The following is a 19,903-nucleotide window of genomic DNA, read 5'->3' on the forward strand; positions in this document are numbered from 1 at the left end:
CAGTGATGGCCAAAGCCCTCTCCTCCCACAGCCAGAGACCATTTCTGTACTCAGCCGGTAAGCGCTGAGCCCAGGTAAGTTCCAAAAAAAAAAAAAAAAAGAGAAAAGATTTACCTCCTGATTCAGAGACGTTTGGAGGGGTTTCGGTAAGACTTCCTCTGGTCTCCTTGCTCGGTGCGCCATACCAGCATTGTTCCTGCTCCCATTGGGGTAAGGGGAAGTGGACTTCTGAGCAGGTTAAGTTCCCCCCCCCCCCCGTGGGGGACTGGGCCCCACTTTAGGCTTGATTGGCAACACCACGTGGTAGGCCGCAGCGGCGCCATCTTGCACATGTCTTTGTGCATGCTGTATTGCCTTCCATAAAGGTTGGTCTGTGCAGTGCACACGCACATACGTGCACAACCTACTCAGCGCAGGATACAGGTAAAGCCAGGAGCATGGGCTGTGCATGTGCCTCGCTGAATCCCACCTAGGCGTCCAAAATCTGTGCGCATAAAATTTTAAATGCGATCCGACAGAACACACAGTTACCACCGCCAATGGCTCTAGCAGCCAAGAAACATAACTGTGCTGTTTGTCATATTAGGGCTTCAAAGTCTGACCTGGATTCCAGCTTATGTCAGCACTGTGAGCAAGCTTAGGGAGAGTTGGCCTCCCCGGACTTTGCTAAGCCCAGCTCCTCCCTTTCAGAGGATAGGTTAGCCACAGCCTTAACTGGGTGTACCCCGGATCTGAGTACCCCCCATGACTGGGGCATCCATGGGAGAGGGAAATTCAGCAGCACCTACCCCCACTACCTTCTGGGCTAAGCATGGACCCCGGCTGCCATCTCTTAGGTGGAATTTTTCCAGGCCTTCAAGCTTCGTACAGGCGCAGTCTGCTACTTCACTTGCTCCTGTCCAGATGAAATCTCTGCCGGATAGCCCCTCCCTCTCCCAGTCCTATCGGCAGACCTCGAGGCTTGCCTCGCCTTACTAGGGTTATTCTTGGTTAGACCTGGATGGCATGGATGAAGAGGATGATACAGATTCCTTGGAAGATAGGGTTCTAAACCAGGGGGAATTTCCCCATCAGACCATTTTAAGGTTTTTCCATAGACGAATTGCCGGCCCTGGTTTCCCAGACCCTGATGATGCTGGGAGTATCTGGGGTGGACTCTATGACGGAACCAAAGAAGAATCCCATTCTGATTTCCCTACAGAGGCCTCTTGCTACTTTCTAGTACTGGACGCCATCCAGGAATTGATTGACCCTGGAATGGGATGCCTAAGAAGCAAGTTTTAAAGGGGGATGAGCGTTAGAAAGCTCTATACCCACTGGATCCGGCAGTGAGAGAGCACTTGCGTTTCACTAAAGTGGATGCGCTGGTCTGTGCTGTCTCTAAGCAAACAACTTTCTCAGTGTAGGAAGGGAGCAGCCTTAAAGGATGCGCATGATAGACGAATGGAGTCCATCCTTAAGAGGCCTTTGACGCAGTAGCAATAACCTTACAGTTTGCTTCTTGTACCCCTGATAGCTTGTTCGTGCCTGCTCCTCTCTCAGGAGGTGGATGACTCGAGGAGGAATTCCAGAGCGCTTATGGAACCCGCCGCCTTTTTAGCTGACGCGGGCTCAGATCTAGTCCACACTTTGGCCAGAGGAGAGGTCTCAGTGGTGGTGGCCAGAAGATACCTATCGCTGCGGAATTGGTCAGCAGACGCAACTTCCAAGGCAAATCTTACAAAGATGCCCTTAAAGGAACACTCATTTCAGAAAACGAATTGGAAAAGCTGTCCAGTAAATGAGGCAAATCTCCAGTTTCCCGGCTACCGGAAGATAAGAGAAAGCAGTTACAGCGCCCCCTCGCCTATGAGGGGTCAATCCAGGGGCTCCCAATGCTTTTACCCCTACAGAAACTCAACATTTCACAGGTCTCTGCCCTTTGGGAGGTCCTCAGTTCTTTTGTAGTCAACAGCCCAAGAGAGGGGACATGCTCTGGTTCAGGTTCGTCCTGAACCCTCCAATGAAATTTTGCCACCCACCTCGGATGAGGAGATAGGGGTTGACTGTCCCGCTTCTACCAGCAGTGGGTCGAGATCACTTCGGACAAATGGGTTGTACTAGAGGTCATACGAGGAGGATATGCACTGAAATTTCGCAGCACTCCTCAGAACATATTCATATCTCCTTGCCACTCCCAGAACAAGAAGCAGACAGTGGAGACTACTATTTTAAGGCTCCTCAGGATGAGGGCTAAATCCCAGTACTTGCGCCCCAGGAAAATACAGGGTGTTACTCCATCTATTTCATTGTACCCAAGAAGGAAGGTTCCTTTCGCCCCATCCTGGACCTTAAGAGCGTCAACCAACATCTACGAGTGAATCATTTTTACATGAAAACCCTACACTCTGTGATAACGGCCGTACAATCGGGAGAGTTCTTAACCTCCCTGGACCTATGCAAGACCTACCTACATATTCCAATTGGTCAAAAACACCCGTTTCCTACACTTTGCGGTGCTGGGTCGCCATTATCAGTTCCGGGAACTGCCCTTTGGCTTAGCCACCGCCCTTAGAACATTTTCCAAGATTAGGGTGATGTAGCAGCAGCATTGAAAAAAGAGGGAATCCTGGTGCACCCTGACGACTGGTTGATCTGGGCCAAGTCCGTGGAAGAGAGTCTCCAGGTGACCATCAGGGTGACTTCCTTACTTCAGGAACTTGGATGGGGTCGTAAACCTGGACAAAACCAGTCTCAAGCCCTCCCAGTCCTTGGAATATCTAGGAGTCTGGTTTGACACCAAGCAGGGCAAGGTCTTTTTTCTGACCATGCGGTTAAGGAAGTTGATGTCCCAAATGCATCAGTTGATGAGTACAATATGCCCAATGGTGTGGAGCTTATCTCCAAGTTCTCGGTTTGATGACAGCAACCCTGGAAGTAGTGCCGTGGGTGAAGACACACATGCAACCACTTCAACTACTGTCACATTGGAACCCGCAGTGTTAAGACTATTCAATTTGCCTCCACTTACAGGTGGGAGTATGCTCTTGGCTCCAGTGATGGCTGCAGGAAGCTCATCTGAGCAGGGGTGTACCCCTGGCCTTCCTGAACTGGCTGGTCCTCAGAACAGATGCAAGCTAGACACTTCCTCTCTCTAAAAATTAAAGTGTTGGCCCTAGGGGCAACCTTTTTTCTGAAATTTATTTATTTATTTATTTATTTTAAGTTTTTCTATACCGGCATTCACAATAGATACGCATCATGTCTGTTTACAATTAACAAGTGGATAGGTAACAAAAAAGGTAAAAACTAATATTTATCTTAATAATAATAATGATAATAATAATAAAACATTAACAAGAGAAGGCTAAGGTATGCAGTTACAATAAACAAGGGAGTAATACAACTTGGAGCATAGAAAAGAAAGCAGGGGATTAAATCGAAAGAACGTAAATGCCAGTCATGTGCTTAAGGCATTAGTGAATTGTGTTTATGATGTAGGAATATTAATTATAAGGTAGGGAAATAGTTGCCGTGAATAAGACAAAGTCTGAGTGCTTAGTTAATGATGGAGTAGGTTCAGTTTAGTTTAGGAAATATCCATCTGTTTGTCTTATTACTTTTAGAGGGAAGAAATATAGTTTTATGACCCTTTACATTTGGAGACTTTATTTAGATAAAGATACAATTGGAGGAAATAAGATAGAAGGCCAGTAGTAGGTTCAGTTTAGTTTAGGAAATATCCATCTGTTTGTCTTATTACTTTAGAGGGAAGAAATATAGTTTTATTGACCCTTACATTTGGAGACTTTTATTTTAGATAAAGATACAATTGGAGGAAATAAGATAGAAGGCCAGTAAAAAATCCTTTTTCTCTCTTATCTGCTTGTTTATTATTTACTGTTTTATAAGTTAGCTCCCCCAATTATGGGTTATGTAATGGAGAAGGGTGTGAATATGTAACAAAATTATATTAAGTGTGGTGTCCTTCTGTATTACTTCTTAGAAATTTTGTTTAAAGTTTAAATGAAAATTCAATAAAGAAAAAATTGAGAGAACAGATGCAAGCCTCCGGAGCTGGGGAGCTCACTGTCAGGAATTGACGGCCCAGGTACGTTGGACCAAGGAAGAGGCCTTCTGGAACATCAACCGCCTGGAAGCCCGGGCAGTAGATTGGCATATCTGCAATTCAGCCACAGACTCTGGGTCAAGCTGTCTGCATAATGTCGAACAATGTAACGACAGTAGCCTACATCAACCACCAGGGTGGAACCAAGAGCCAGCCTCCCACATCGAAGGAAAAGACAACGTCAGAGCAGATTTTCTAAGCAGGGAGAGTCTGGATCCAGGAGAAGTGGGGTGTTGTCAGCCAAAGCCTTTCAACTGATACTAGATCACAGGGGTCACATCTCATAATGTGAAGGTTCCCCAATTCTTCAGTCGAAGAAAAAGATCAGTGGTCCCTGGGATTGATGCTATCATTCAGACCTGGCTGGAAGAAGAGTTGCTATATGTCTTCTCTCCATGGCCCCTGCTGGGGAGGGTCATTCGCAGAATCAAGCACCACAGGGGATTAATCATAAGAACATAAGATATTCCTTCGGGTCCATCAAGCCCAGTATCCTATTTCCAACAATGGCCAGTCCAAGTCACAAGTACCCTGGCAAGTACCCAAACAGGTAAATCACAAGCTACTGTTGCTTATTAATTACCGTAATAGCAGTTTATGGATTTTTTCTTCCTCTGGGAACTTATCCAAACCTTTTTTAAACCCAGTTATACTAACTGCTGTAACCACATCCTCTGGCAAGGAATTCCTGCTAGTAGCTCCAAATTGGGCCCAGGCATCCATGGTATGAGGGACTCCTGGTGGAGACCCCCCTGTGCCTCCCACCGCACAGGGACCTGCTACAGCAGGGACTGGTCCTTCATGAGGATCCGACTCAATTCTGTCTTATGTCTGGCCCTTGAGAGGGCTCGGCTGATGAAGTTAGGATATTGTGCGGCAGTAATTGCCACCTTACTCCGCATTTGGAAGTTCACTACGTCCCTAGCGTAGCTTGGAGAAGAGACGGCTATGGGGGGGATATTATCGAGGTCTTTAAAATCATGAGAGGTCTAGAATGGGTAAATGTGAATCGGTTATTTACTCTTTCCGATAATAGGAGGACTAGGGGCACTCTATGAAGTTAGTATGCAGCACATTTAAAATTGGAGAAAATTCTTTTTCACTCAATGCACAATTAAGCTCTGGAATTTGTTGCCAGGGGATGTGGTTAGTGTAGCTGGGTTTAAAAAAGGATTGGATAAGTTCTTGGAGGAGAAGTCCATTTCCTGTTATTAATCAAGTTGACTTGGGGAATGGCCACTTGCTCTTACTGGCTTCAGTAGCGTGGGATATACTTAGTTTTTTCGTTACTCGCCAGGTACTTGTAGCCTGGATTGGTCCTCTGTTGGAAACAGGATACTGGGCTTGAAGGACCCTTGGTTTGACCCAGTATGGCATGTTTTTACGTTCTTATGTGTGGTCTGGAGAGTATTTGAGGCCTGGTGCGAGGAAAGCAGTGTCCCATCTTGAGTGGTCAAAATCCCACTAATTCTGGAATTTTTGCAGAGCAACTTGAAATAAAGGTTTGACCCTTAACTCCTTGAAGATCCAGGAGGTGGCTCTCTCCTGTTTCAGAGGTGAGGTGAGGTGAACGGAACCCCGCCTGTCGGCTCATTCTGGACGTGGCCCATTTTCTGAAAGAGGTGAGGCACCTCCAGCCTCCCTTATGGTGGCCAGTTCCCTTGTGGAATTTTAATCTAGTATTGGAATTTTTGGCAGGGCCCTCCTTTCGGTCTCTGCGCAGTCTTTTCTTGAGTTTATTAACTTGAAAACTATTCCTGGTGGCTATATGCCTCGACATGTTGCAATCACTGAACTGCAAGCATTGTGTCGGGAACTGTTCCTCCAGATGACTCCAGGAGCATTACAGCTTCGTACCGTTCCATCTTTTTTGCCCAAGGTAGTCGGTACATTTTGTTGCCATCCTTAGATAAGCACAAGAACGTGGAAGAATACCGCCTCCTCCGTCATTTGAATGTCAGTAGACTTTGGTACAGTATCTGGAAATTTCAGAACCGGTCTGAAAGACGGACTGCCTGTTTGTCCTTCATGGTGGAAGAAAGTAGGGCGAACCAGCTTCATGGGCTACCATAGCTCGCTGGATTAAGGAGGTGGTCACAGGAGCCTAAGTGGAGGCAGGAAAGCCATTACCTTCTCAGGTTAAAACTCATTCCACTAGGGCTCAGGCAGTCTCATGGGCGAAGCTAGACTACTGTCTCCTGTCAATATCTGCCACATGGCAATGTGATCCTTCTTGCACACTTTCTCCAGGTTTTATCACCTGTAAGTAAAGCACAAGAGGACACAGCCTCTGCAAGGGCAGTGTTAAACCAGACTAACAGGCAACCCCCCCACCCCGATCGGGAGTAGCTTTTGTGCATCCCATTGGTCCTGAGTCCATCTGGCTACACGCTAGTAAATGAAGATATTTCTAACCTGATAATTTCATTTTCCTTAGTGTAGACAGATGGACTCAGTATCTCGTCCACAGCTGCCCAAGAACAATGCTAAGGATTCGCCCGTGGAGTGGATATCGATTGCAAGAGATTACAGGTAAGCGTCAACCAGTCCCTAGAATAGGGCATCTATATTCTTACTAGGGTTCAGGTTTGGATGAGTACAGTTGCGATTATCCATTTTTAATCATATTTTTAATCAAGTTTTTTCATTAGTCTGTCCATAGTGGCTTTTGAAAGGAATACTGAAAGGCTGAGGTCACTGCAGGGGGAGTGTATCTAGGGTGATATCAGCTTTGAAAGCTGACTTTCCGTCTCCACCTGCTGGCAAGGGAGCGTAACCCTTTGGTCCTGAGTCCATCTGTCTACATTAAGGAAAACAAAATTATCTGGGAAGTAATTTCTCCATTATATACCTCTGTGCTGACCTCAACCTGTCAATATTTTGGTCTCCAGTAGATGGTACAGTTCATATCCCATGTTTCGGATTGAGGCCTGGCTAGGCTGATCAGGGAAGGAGTTTGTTGGCAGCTTCTGAGGTGAAAACATGTTCTTCCTCTCTGTTGAACATAACCATAGTGGAGAAGGTTTTTTATCTTTTAATCAGAAGGATTAAGGCAGCTCTGGAGTTGAAAGTCTAATGCTTCCTTCCTCTATGGGGCACATCTTTGGACAGACGGCTTCCAGGACTACTTCTCCATTTCAGGTTGGATTAAGTGGTCTTCCTCCCTCCTGCCCTATCTGCTCCCTCTGCTCCTGCTTTCCTTCTGCTTTAAGGAAAGACTGTGGGGCTTTTTTGGCTGCCGGTTAAAATTTGTTGCAAAAAAAAAGAAGGGAATTTCTCGGCAGCCAGCTTGGGGAGACAGTGCAGGTAATGGGAGCAGGCAATGTGGATAAATTCTTCTTTCCCATCCACAGCTAGGAATTTCCTCCTCCCTTGAGGTATCGGGCATCCTTTATCCCAAAAACAAATATAGACAAAGTCCCAACTAAGCAATTGAGCATCCCAATAACTTATCTAGGTAATCCATAATCTGGCCCCAAAAGGAATGAAGTTTACGGCAGCCCATGAACATATGGCAGAAGTCACTTGGTGCCATTTTACACTTTAAACATAAATCAGTCCCATAATTTCATCAGGGCAACCCATGCTCGAGTGGTATATGTTCTATGTATTATCTTAAACCGGATTTCTTTCCTAGTGGCAGCAAGATAGTATCTAGAGATCACCAGGAAATTACAGGATAGCAAATCCGAGGAAATATCAATATCCAAATCCGTACTCCATTTTTCAGCTAAATGGAGCCTATGGGGGGAGTAGGTAAAGCGGAGGTGAGTTGTATCGACCATATAGCTATTTTATTAAATTTAGGTGGAGTCTCCAAAAAGCTCTCCTCCTCATCTATGGGTACAATAGAAGAGATAATATTCTTAGAAATACAAAGACAATAATGCCGAGCTTGTAGATAAGCAAAAAAATGTTGTTTCAGTAGATCCTGATCCCCTCGCAATTGTTCAAAAGAGTACAAACAAGAGGAATCAGAATCAACCAAGCAGGCCAGATTACAAATCCCCTTTGAAGCCCATTCCTGAAAGATAGGGTCAGTTAGGCCGGGTAAAAAATCTGGGTTGCCAATCAATGTCAGAAAAATTGAGACAGACACACTGCGAGTCGTCATCCTCTGCCACCAGAACCAGGCTTTGCATAGGGCTGTGAGCCAAAAAGCGGAAACTCATAAAGATGCTAATTTACCTGGGTTTAAATGGACTAGATTTTTTAAAGACTAGGGAGCTGCCCAATAAGTCACTCCATATCAAATTTAGGTCACTGGGATGCCCATTCCTGCAAATGGCAGAGGAGACGGGCAGCATTGTAAAGTCGTAGATCTGGAAGAGCGACCCAACCAAACTTCCATTCTAATCCCAAAACATCAAAACTCAATTTTGCTCTTTTATTATGCCATATAAAAGAGCTCACTATAGAGAGATATGACCGAATAGTCAAAGCTTTAAGCCACAGTGGGAGCATTTGCCTGGGGTAAAGGAATTTAGGGAGAACCACCATCTTGATTAGATTGCATCTGCCAAGTACAGAAAGTGGAAGGGCTGGACAGTCTGCAAAGTGGACTCGATATTCAAAGCATAAAGCTCCTCTATGGTACGCACTACTTGAATCCCCAAGTATCTAAAGTGGGACCCAGCCCACATAAACGGAAAAGGGCTTTTCTCTAAGGGCAAACAGGATGGTAGTCCTCACACATGGGTGACATCATCAGATGGAGCCAGCATGGAAAAAGTTTGTCAAAGTTTCTAGAAACTGACAGACACATTGAGCATACCCAGCATGCCCCATCCACGTGTCCATGCGGGGTCCCTCTTCAGTCTCTCTTTTTTCCATGAAGTTGAAGCCTCGCAGCTGTGGAGCTCGTGCTTTTTTGCTGTGGAAAATAACTTTTTCCTCCCTTCCTGAGTCCTGTCTGTTCACTCTGCGTGTTTTTGGGTCTTTTCTCATGGTCTTGGTAAATTTTCGTGGTATTCTGCGGTCGATTATCAATGGAATCACCTCCCGGTGGCCGCTGGGCATCGACCACACGCTGCATTCTGTTTTCCATGGCGTTATCCAGCTTCTGCCCCGTCCATGTCCATCACAGACCTCTGTGAGGTCTATGTCCTGTGCCTGGAGCATTGCATGATGTCCGTGGCTGTGACCTTTGTGCCCAAATGACCCCCAAGGATCATTGGGCGTGCCTGGACAAAATGGAGAAACTGTTCAGCACTAAAAAATCAGAATCATCGACATCAGTGTCCAGGACTTCAATGCCGCAGGGTAAAGGAGTCTCGGCCATGACCCCCTCGGTGTCCCCTCCACTACCAAGCCCCAGTCCAGAAGTAGGGGCATGGGACTGAGCGAGGTCGATATCCTCGCATTCCAGATCAGGTTTCTCTCCATTTCTCTCAGTTCCAGGTGAGCACTGGGAAAAGTCCAGGAAGCATAGACACCAGTCTTCCTCCTTGAAGATGTCTGATCATGGGAAGGCACCAACGTCGTTCGTGCCTTCCCCAAAGCGGTCCCGTGCGGAGGATATTGTACCCTCCGGACATCCCGAGGAATCTTGGCGGTCCCCACCAATACCAGTGGAGGGTTCGGTCATCCCCCCCCCCCACACATTTCAGGTTGCGATCCAGTTCCACTGCAGCCTCCTTCTCAAGCTGTCCTGGCCTCAGCAGCCTTTGAGGAGGAGTTGGAGAAATGTGTGCAGCTGGCAATCAGCCAGACCCTGCAGGGCATCGAGCCTCCGGTTCCACCGGGACTGCCACCGCATGAGCTCACTCCAGTGGTGCTTGCTCCTCTGTTGGAGCGGCTGGACCTACTGCTCTGTGTCTTACCACTACAGCCAGCCCCAATGCCCCAAATCCCTCTACTGTCGAAGGGTCCATCACCGTTTGTTTCACTGGTTCCCATTCCAGTGAATGATTCCTCGGTTGAGGAAGGTCCATCGGGGTCAAAGGCGCCCAGACCACGCACAACGCCCCGACAGGCACTAGCCCTCCTTGGGCCTGGTGCCCTTGGAGCTATTGATTTTCCCATTCGCTCCTGATGCCTATGGGTTCATCGTTGCCAGTGCGCCCCTAGATCCCGCCACTGCCTTCGGTGCCAACCTCGGTCCACACCGATACTCCAAGGCCTCCAGGGTCTCAGTTTAAGATCCCAGTGGGGGCCTCCACCTCACAAGTCCTCCGGCATTCAAAGTGAGGAGGAAGTCCTATACGATCCTGGGTGGGAGAGGCATCAGTTTCCCCTCTCAGAGGAAACTGAAGACTTGCCTTCCGAACACTCTCCACTAGAAAAGAGTCATAAGTCCCCACCAGAGGATCTTACTTCTGCTGGATTTATAATTACCATTGGCAGAGTCTGTAACCTTTCCAGCTCTTAACAGAGCAGATTCTAGACATAAAATTTAGAGATCCGCAATTTGACGCTCCTAAAGAAATGGTGGCTGTGGCCAGTACATAACATTTTTAAAGGATCTAGTCTTCCGGCTCTAGGAACATCCCATCTTCAATTCCTCCAGTGAACTGGAAGACGGATGCGGTCTTCCAGCCCACCACAGGTTTTGAATGCCAGCAGCTTCCACACCAGTAGTGAAATTGGGCCTGAAGAAGGCAAAGAGGCTCCAGACTCATGCTTCGCCAGCCCCCTCCCCCCCCCCCCCCCCCCCCCCCAAATCGTGAGCACAGTGCTCTGGATGCTCTTGGACGGCAGGTAATTCCAGAGCGCAATGTTGGCATCCAGGATTGCCTTGCTATCAACTTACATGGGCCAATACTCCAGAAAACTCTGGATATAAGTCCAACATTTGGTGGAACACCTCCCACAACAATTTCAGGACGAGTTCCAGAGATAGTTCAACAGGGCCTGGAATGTGACAACTACAGAGTCCGCTCCGCTTATGACATTTTTGAAACCGCAATGGAGGGTGGCGGCGGCCGGCACTGGGGCTTTTCGCATGGCCTGCCTGCGCACTTCTGACCTCCGGCCCCAAAGTACAAAGATCGTCTGGCGGATCTTCCTGTACAGGGGAGAACCTCTTCAGGGACAAAATTAGAGGCAGTAGCACAACTGAAGGATTATCATGAAACCCTTCAACAGTTGTCAGCCAGCACCTCGGACCTCAGGCAAGAAGCTTCCCAAGCAATATACAAGATGCCCATTTTATCAGCCACGAAAGTATTATCCCGCCGGCATCCAAGCAAGACCCCAGCGACTGCCGGCTAGATCAAGAACACAGCAGCCATGTGCTCCTCGACTGGGCCCCTGCCCCACCTCAGAACCCCACCAAGTGGTTTTGATTGGCGGTGAGGGGTTTGAGCCAGCAAGCCCTACTCCAGGATACCAACCCCCCCAGTGGGGGGGGGGGCCACTTGCAGCTCTTCCCCGACCGATGGTTTTCAGTCACCTTGGACCAATGAGTCCTGTCTATCGTTAGACAGGGGGGTACAGGTTGCATTTCCAACGGACTCTTCCACATTCTCCTCCTGTCCTCTGTGGAGAGGTGCAGAGATCAGCAGATACTCCGAGTAGAGCTATCCGTTTTCTTAATGGCTCGAGCGTCAAACCAGTACCACCCGCCAGGCCAGCAGGGCGACAGGTTCTACTCCAGGTATTTCCTGATTCCCAAGAAAACTGGTGGCCTTTACCCCATACTAGATCTGAGGGCATTAAACTGTTTTCTTGTCATAGAAAAAATTCAGGATGGACTCATTGGGAACCCTGATCACTCTCCTCAGATTTGGGACTGGCTCTGCTCCCTCAATTCAGACACATACGCCCATATCCTCATTTCTCCTGCAGATCCAGAGGTATCTTTGATTCATGGTAGAAGAGAGCACTACCATATCGAGTGGTGCCTTTCAAGCCTATCACATGTGCGCCAAAACGGGGTTCATGTGTTCCCATATCTGGACAATTGGCTCATCAGGAGTTCTTTGAAAGAGGGAGCCCTTCAGTACCTGAACATGACGTTGAGCCTCCTCCAGTCACTAGGGTTCCTTGTAAACTACCTGAAATCCCAGCTGATTCCGTCCCAGTGTCTGAACTTCATCGGGCAGATCTGGACACTGTGGTAGCCAAAGTGTTCCTACCCAGGTCCATCCGTCACCCGGCGACGGTCTCGCCTGCCTGCTCCTGAGTTGCTGGGTCACATGGCATTGTCGTGCATGTCACCCCAATGGCCTGCCTAGCCATGAGGGTCACACAATGTACCCTGCGGTCTCAGTGACACCAAGCCTCTCAGAAACTCTCTGCACTGGTCCAGATAACCGAACCACTTCAGCTCTCCCTCTCCTGGTGGGTGCAAGAATCCAACTTGAGCAAGGGACTTCTTTTCAGCCCCCAGCTGCTCAGGTGACCATGGAAGGCCTCCAGCCTAGGCTAGGGGACCCATGTCAACAGCCTCCACACACAAGGGGTGTAGTCGAAGAGCCAAGGCGAGCTACCAGATAAACTTCCTGGAACTCCGGGCGATGCAGTATGCACTCTACACATTCCAGGACTTGCTTGTCCACAAGTCGTCTTGATCCAGACGGACAACCAAGTGGTCAATGTAGTACGTGAACAAAGAGGTGGGGGCACAGGCTTTTATCTCCTCTGCCAAAAAGGCAGTGCAGATTGGGCCTGGGCCCTGTCACGTTTCATGCTCCTGCGGGCCATCTCCCTGGCAGGGACCGAGAATGTGGGGAACGGACCGCCTCAGCTGGACATTCCAACCCCAAGAGTGGCCCCTAAACCCCTATGTAGCGGACAGGATCTTCCGCCGGTGGGGGTCAGCCGGAAGTGGATCTCTTTGCATCCTCACAGAACCACAAGGTGGACCCATTCGCCTGGGCACCTTGCCCAAGCTCATCACGCAGGATCTGGGCAGGCTATGCCACCTGAGCCTCCAGTCATTGTCCCTAACGACTGGATGTTGAAAGGCTAATACTACAGCCCCTCGACCTTTCTGATAATGTCTCGCAAGGCCTAGCAGCTTCGCGTAAGCCTTCCACATGGAAGTCATACCAAGCAAAGTGGAGGAGGTTCTCGTCCTGGTGCACAGAGGAGGATCTTGACCCTTTCGCTTGCCCCACTCCTAGGCTTTTGGACTACCTCTGGCACCTTTGGTCTTCAGGCTACCTCAATCCGGGTGCATCTGAGTGCAATCAGTGCCTACCACCGCGGAGTGTGCGACACTCCAGTCTCGGTGCAGCCCTTAGTAGGGCGCTTCATGAGAGGCTTACTTCAACTGAAGTCTCCACCACGTCGTCCTGTTGTGGCCTGGGCCTTAACATAATGCTGGCATGGCTCATGCGGCCTCCATTTGAGCCCCTGTGCTCCTGCGAGTTCAAACACCTCACCTGGAAGGTCATCTTCCTTGTAGCGGTTACTTCTGCTCGCAGAGTCAGTGAGCTGCAGACCCTAATGACCTATCCGCCTTACACGAGGTTCTTCCACGACAGGAAGTTCCTGCCTAAGGTGGTTGACTTTCACCTGAATCGGTCCATCGTGTTGCCCACCTTTTTTCCAAGACCACACTCTCATCCAGGTGAGCGGGCTCTGCATACCTTGGACTTCAAGCGTGCGCTCGTCTTTTATTTAGAACCCATCGCAGCCTACTGGCAGTCCACCCAACTCTTTGTCTCCTTTGACAAAATAGACTTGGAGTTAGCAGTGGGCAAAGCAGACCCTTTCTAATTGGTTGGCAGACCGTATTGCTTTCTGCTATCAGCAAGCAGGCCTTCCCCTCGAGGGCCGAGTAAAAGCGCACTCAATGAGGGCCATGGCAGCGTCTGTAGCACACTTCCGGGCAGTCCCTGTTGCCGAAATCTGCAAAGCCGCGAGGTGGAGTTCCCTCCACACCTTCGCAGCCCATTACTGTCTGGATAAGGACGGTCGACAGGACAGCATCTTTGGCCAGTCACCCCTGTTGTGCTTGTTGCATGTTATTGAGTGTCTGTTGGCCCAGTGTGTTCTGGGAGCAGCCTGCAGCTTGGTATTCACCCATATGTGAGGACTACCATCCTGCTTGTCCTGGGAGAAAGCAGAGTTGCTTACCTGTAACAGGTGTTCTCCCAGGATATCAGGATGTTAGTCCTCAATAAGACCCATCCACCATCCTGCGGAGTTGGGTTCACCTATGTTTTGTTAAATTGTTTTGCTCGTATTTTTCTGCTATGAAACGAGACTGAAGGGGGATCCCTTGTGGCCACAGGGTTGGTGGCATGCTGGGAATGCTCAGTGTGCCAGTCAAAGTTCTAGAAACTTTGACAGAAGTGTTCTGTGATAGGGCTCCATCTGATGATGTCACTCATCTGTGAGGACTCACATCCTGCTGTCCTGGGAAAACACCTGTTACAGGTAAGCAACTCTGCTTTATATCCCCTACCAGCTTACTTTAGTCATTGCAGTGACAGTCCTAGCCAGGCTCCATGAATCTAGCAATCATGGGCTCTAAATCTAGCCACTAGCGCCCCTCCAGGAGGATATGAGTATTGCCTCCACATCATCCACGGCCCTGGAAGTAGAGCCAGGAATCAAGCCAGGTTCTTCCGCACTACAGTGTGCCAACAGGGCCATCAAGCCACTGGCTAGATATTGTCACTGTGAGGACACATTAAAGGTGGCTCTGTCAGTCCATGCTGATCAGCTTTTTTGTGGCAGGTCTGGATTCTTAGTGCTTATTTCTGTTTATCCTGGTAATTGAATTTGGTTACAGCCATACTAACGTGTCCCTCTCTTCTCTTCTCACAGCACGCTTTGAGAATGCTGGCGTTCAGGCAGGTCCATAAAGTGCTGGGCATGGATCCTTTACCACCACTTAAAAATAGGCCCAACATCCGCAACAGGAAACGAAGGCGGGACACTGGTGAGACCGGTGACCGGGGAAGGCGAGGGGAAGAAAGACAAGAAGGATGCGGCAGAAACCGCCTAACCACTCCTGTAATATTCGCTAAGATAAGTTCTCACAACTTTAACTTTTTATATATATATAAATATATATATATATATATGAGTTGCTGTTTAGTCTATGACATTTGGCAATTTTAAGTGTTCTTTTTTCCCTTGAATAACGTATTGTAGATTTGTTTTAAATTGTGCTTAAATCATTAAAAACACAAAACAAAATAAATTGTATCATTCCATGAGAGCTAAGTTGCTTCTAGCAACAGCATCTTTCCTCCCTTCCCTCTCCCATTCAGCACCACCCTCTCACAAACCTTATAGAAACCCTCCCCACAAGCAACATAGGGAAACGGAGACAGGTATGTCTGACTCTAACGCTATTATATGAGCTTTAAGAATCCATAAGTTACAGGAGGTGTGAGCAGATGAAGAATCTTTGTTGCTTTCTCACACTTGCTGGGTCCCCAGCCTCAAATTGGAGGGTGTCTAGACTGAGTCTGAGCCAGTCTTCATGCTTGGGAGGGTACTGTGTCTGAAGGAAAAGTTGGACAGAAATAAGTTTTCTTGTAAATGTACAAAGCACTTTGGGTTTGAGGTTCTCCTTTAGGCACAGATTACCTTAACGCCCAGGACAATCACTGCGGGGAGGGGCATGTGTAGCTTCTAGGACTTCTGCGGAAATGCGCTCAGCTTGTTACTGTCAACATTCCCGGTAATCATGCGCATCTGAAATCCTCCCGTACCCCGCAAGTGTGAGGACCTGAGCTGGGGATAGGGTCGGGAAAGAGAGGCATTTAGTGTTTGCATGGGGAAGGGGAGAGGAAGTATCCCTTTCATGACCTGCGCTAGACCTTGCAGAACTCTCGTTGAAAAAGAATCAGGGTGAAAACTTACGATTAAAAAAAAAAAAAAAACTTGTTGGGCAGGAAAACTGCAAACCTACAGATCTTTTCTGCATACCAATGAGTGCCTTCTATCGAAAGGTACCAGGACTTATGTGGCAATTACGAGTTGTTTTTTTTTGTTTTTTTTTTGTCTTGATTTATCACAATGTTTTAAATCTGCATGTCAGAGACTTGTTTGTTTGAAAACCAAAACTTTTTGTGGCAATCAGGTGTCTGGTGGTTTGCTTAGTCCTTGGAGTGAAAGATGTCCCACATGTTCAGATGCTGAGGGAATCTGGCTGGGGCATCAGTGTGGGAATCCAGTAAATTGCCCACCTGAAAGATTTGTAGCCCGGGGGTCTTTTGGCCATTGCCATTTGGGTGCAATTTTGTTCTTCTCTGCGGAGGGTTTCTCTGTTGCTTTTGCCCCAGTGGCACTTTTTATTTCCAAGTTAAAACAAAACAAACCCAAACACTTATTTTGACAATGTTGTGATTATAGGGTCAATGGACACGGTTTCCCTTTTGTTTATTTTATACATGTTAAAAGACAGCCCTGTAACGTGGCTTTAATATTTGAATGTCTTTGTATGCTACCTGAAAAGAGGAAAACTGAAAAAAAAGGGAAAAAATAAAGGATTATTTCCTGTCTCTGCGTCATGCCTGGTGCTTACCACACATGCTCGCATCCCTGCTTATCGCCAAATATTGATGTCTGTGCGCAGGTCCTAAGGATGATGATAAACATATTTTCTCAGCTTTTAAATGCTTGAGTGTTTTCCTTTTTAAAGGGGTGCTCACCATCATTTTCTTGGTAGAATATTTGAACATGGAAACCTCTTTCTTAAAAGGCTGTGATTTTGGAAACGCTGTTTTAATTTAATCAGCTTTATTTTTATGTCTGTGTTTTACTATTGTACAAGAACAGGAATAGCTTCTGACATCACTGCAGCAATGCACCTCCCTGTGAAGAGTTGCACAGAGAGCTCTCTGGCAATACATTAGCCACAATTGCAGTGCTACATTTTTTTTTATTTTTTTTTTTAAATCTAAAGGAAAAAACCCCAATCTATGGGTTTCCAAAACTGCAGCAGCATAGGGGAAGTGTTTAATCATGGGTAATAATGATGTATGTAATCTGATCTAGTTACTGCTAACTTTTAAATTCTACAGTCCCTTTAACACATTAACTGTGTATTCCATCTTAGTAGAGATTCCAGTGACTCTGAAAGCCGCTATTTTGGATTCCCAAACTATGCTCGCAATACCTTTCCTTCCTTGTGTGGTGTTGGAGACAAATATGAAAAAGGCTACACAATCTGTGCGTCTGCACCTTTTGTGTTTGGTGGTTCTGACCTGTGATGTGCATTACACTGACCTTCTGGAAGAAACACATGCACAGCCCATGTCAAGTGCTTCTCCATTAATTTTCAAACAGTAAAATGAGCAATGTCGTCATCCACATATTTCTACATTGGAGCTGTTGAGGTTTAGTACTTACCGGAGGTGAAATCTGGTTTCCCAGCTGTAAGGCAGTATGTTGAAACATTTCCTTGTCTGCCAGCTCAATAACCCCTGCAGAGGACCTGGATTCATTTTCTGGGGATACTGTGGCAGACTTTACAGCTCCTGAGAGGCAGAGTGTCCCAGCCATTACTGAATAGTGATGCTGATGGCCAGGCTTAAGGTTGTGTCCTGGAGTGTGCTGTGCTTTATGGCTGCTTGCCAAAGACTGTCAATGCAATGGCTTGGCTGAATAACCAAAAACAGGGGAGACTGTGTAGTTGTGAATGTTGCTATACCCTAATAGAGATTGGTTCTGATTAAGTTAAAAGCTCAAAAGTGCAAGAAGAAACTGCTACCCCCACTTCCCACCCCCCAAAAAAAACAGGCAAGCTGTCAGAATATTCAGATAGTGTGGAGGGGGGAAAAAAGCATCAAAGCTGTGTAGGTTGACATTTAAGGGTTAAAAAGAAAGGATTCCTACCACTTAGGGTTGAAATATTTCATGCTATTTTTACATTCAAAGATCAAACTTTCTGGTTGAATACCGATTTTTGTGTCTGCTGTTTAACCCTCTTGGGCTTTATTTGTATGATTCTCTATCAACTGATAAATGTCATCACTCAGAATGTAATTCTTATTGTTATGAAAAATCTATGCAGACCACAGTTGTGCATTTCATGGAGAGCCTTCCACATCAGCCAGTTGTATACTGTTTAACTATTGAATATTATCAAATACCTATTTTTCCCAATGGACACCTATATAATATTTTAATGGTAAAGTTTAACTTGTAATTTTAAAGATAGGTCTGCCCTTACGTTCTCAACCGCTTAAAGCCTAGGCCCTTGATCTATAAAATATTTATATATAATAATTGATTTTTCTCTTCTATATTGGTCCTTCCCTTAATTGGAAAAAACTGATCTGAGGGATTTCAAGTCGAGCTATAATTTCCAGTGTCTGTTTTCAGAAGAATGTGTACAAGACCCCCTCTATGATGCTTCAGTTGCTCACTTTGGCCACTGGTGCTCTTATCTCAATTTTGGAGGTTTGCATGTGGTCCCACAGGGTGGAGTTCATAATGACTAGCAGAACCCATAAAGGATGCAAGCTATGCAAGTTCAGGCTCCTTATAAAAAAACAAAAACCAGAAGAAATGAGATGTCAAATTGCTAAAGGAAGACACTTTTCCATACTGACCTACATGATAAATGTACACCGTTCATTTCAGCTGCCTGAGATGAGATAGCACTAGTATTAAGTTACACCAGTGGTGGGCAGTGTGGCACCGGCTCAGTGCAGGTTTCCTGAGTGCTGGCAGAGTGCTTCCTTTTTTTCTAAAACTCTCCCAGATGTTCAGATGGAGCAATGGGTGTTACTTCGTGGATTCAGGCAAGTTTGTTTTTTTTTTCCTGCAGGGCAAGTACAGAACAAGAAAGGGGGAAAAAAAAAACTAGACCCTTCAGTTGGAAGTGTCCAAAAGTCGTTCTTGCACTCAGAATTATAGAAGTACAGCAGCTACTGATTGCTCTGTTTTATTCATTGAAAAGTCAGGTGTAGAAAAATGAAAGTGTATTCATACTTTTGCCCCTGAAAACATAAATCAAAGATAATAAAGTATATTGAGGAGCTGCTTCTACATAGTATTGCTATAACCATAGCACAGGCTGGCAGGATACAACAGCTTCTGGAGATTGGACTAGTGACCAATGCCTGCTACTTTAAATAAGTCATGGCTCATGACCCAAAAAAAAAGAAGAAAAGAAACAGCCTGCATACACAGCAGACACTAGGACCTGCAAAGATCCCCTCAGCAGAGCGCCTGGTGATCAGGAAATAGTAATTTCTTCAAAGTTGTTCAGTGCCCCAGAAGGGAAGAGGTGAGACAGCTGCTGCAGAGACCTGGGTGAGGGAGGAAGGAGAAGATTCACAGAGCTGCAAGGGTAAGGCATACAAGTTGCCCTGGATGGGAATAGAGCATGGAGGGACTCGGGAATACAAGCACCACCCTAGGAGCCAAGCTTACTGTCAAGCCTTTCTCCCTCCTTATGGGTGAGCAAGAAGTAAGAAGAGGCTTATTTTCTGCTCTTAATGTGTATCTAGCCAACATGATTCATTGCTTCCAGGGGTTGGGCCAGCGGTCACAAATTTGTTGTAAAGGCAGTTCGTTCTGCCCCTGGCAAATACAGCATGAGGTTTATGTTAGGGAGGGGGAACTTAAGCTAGTTGTCCCCAAGGGTTATCTGAAGGACAAGCCCTTCAATTCTTTTTTTTTTTTTTCCATTTAAACTTTTATTGAGAAATCTGTGTTTACATTGAACCAAAAGCATAATAACAAAGACTCTAATCTTGTATTATTACTAAGCAGAAACAGAGTAGCTCCTTATAGGTAAAAGGAAATATTCCCACTCCCTCCCATCCCCTCAGGATCCCCATTCTCCCTGTAATACCCAAGCCATATAAGCTCTCCTGTATGTAAAATAAAAAAAAAAGGCAACAAACAGGTATATGAATATGTAACATGCGTAGC

General features: G+C 46.7%; 1 protein-coding gene across 5 annotated transcripts in view; it reads left to right on the forward strand.

Moving 5' to 3' along the window:
• Nucleotides 1-16,517, forward strand: part of ZFR2 (zinc finger RNA binding protein 2) — a 397,475-nt gene extending 380,958 nt beyond the window's left edge. For all 5 annotated transcript variants that reach the window (XM_029614304.1, XM_029614303.1, XM_029614305.1 and 2 more), the window contains one exon: nucleotides 14,831-16,517. The gene's annotated coding sequence lies outside the window, so the exon portion shown is untranslated. The remainder of the gene's footprint in view (nucleotides 1-14,830) is intronic.
• The last annotated feature ends 3,386 nt before the right edge of the window (nucleotides 16,518-19,903 follow it).

Source organism: Rhinatrema bivittatum, chromosome 8 (genome assembly GCF_901001135.1).
Source record: "Rhinatrema bivittatum chromosome 8, aRhiBiv1.1, whole genome shotgun sequence".
In the NCBI taxonomy this organism is placed as follows: domain Eukaryota; kingdom Metazoa; phylum Chordata; class Amphibia; order Gymnophiona; family Rhinatrematidae; genus Rhinatrema; species Rhinatrema bivittatum.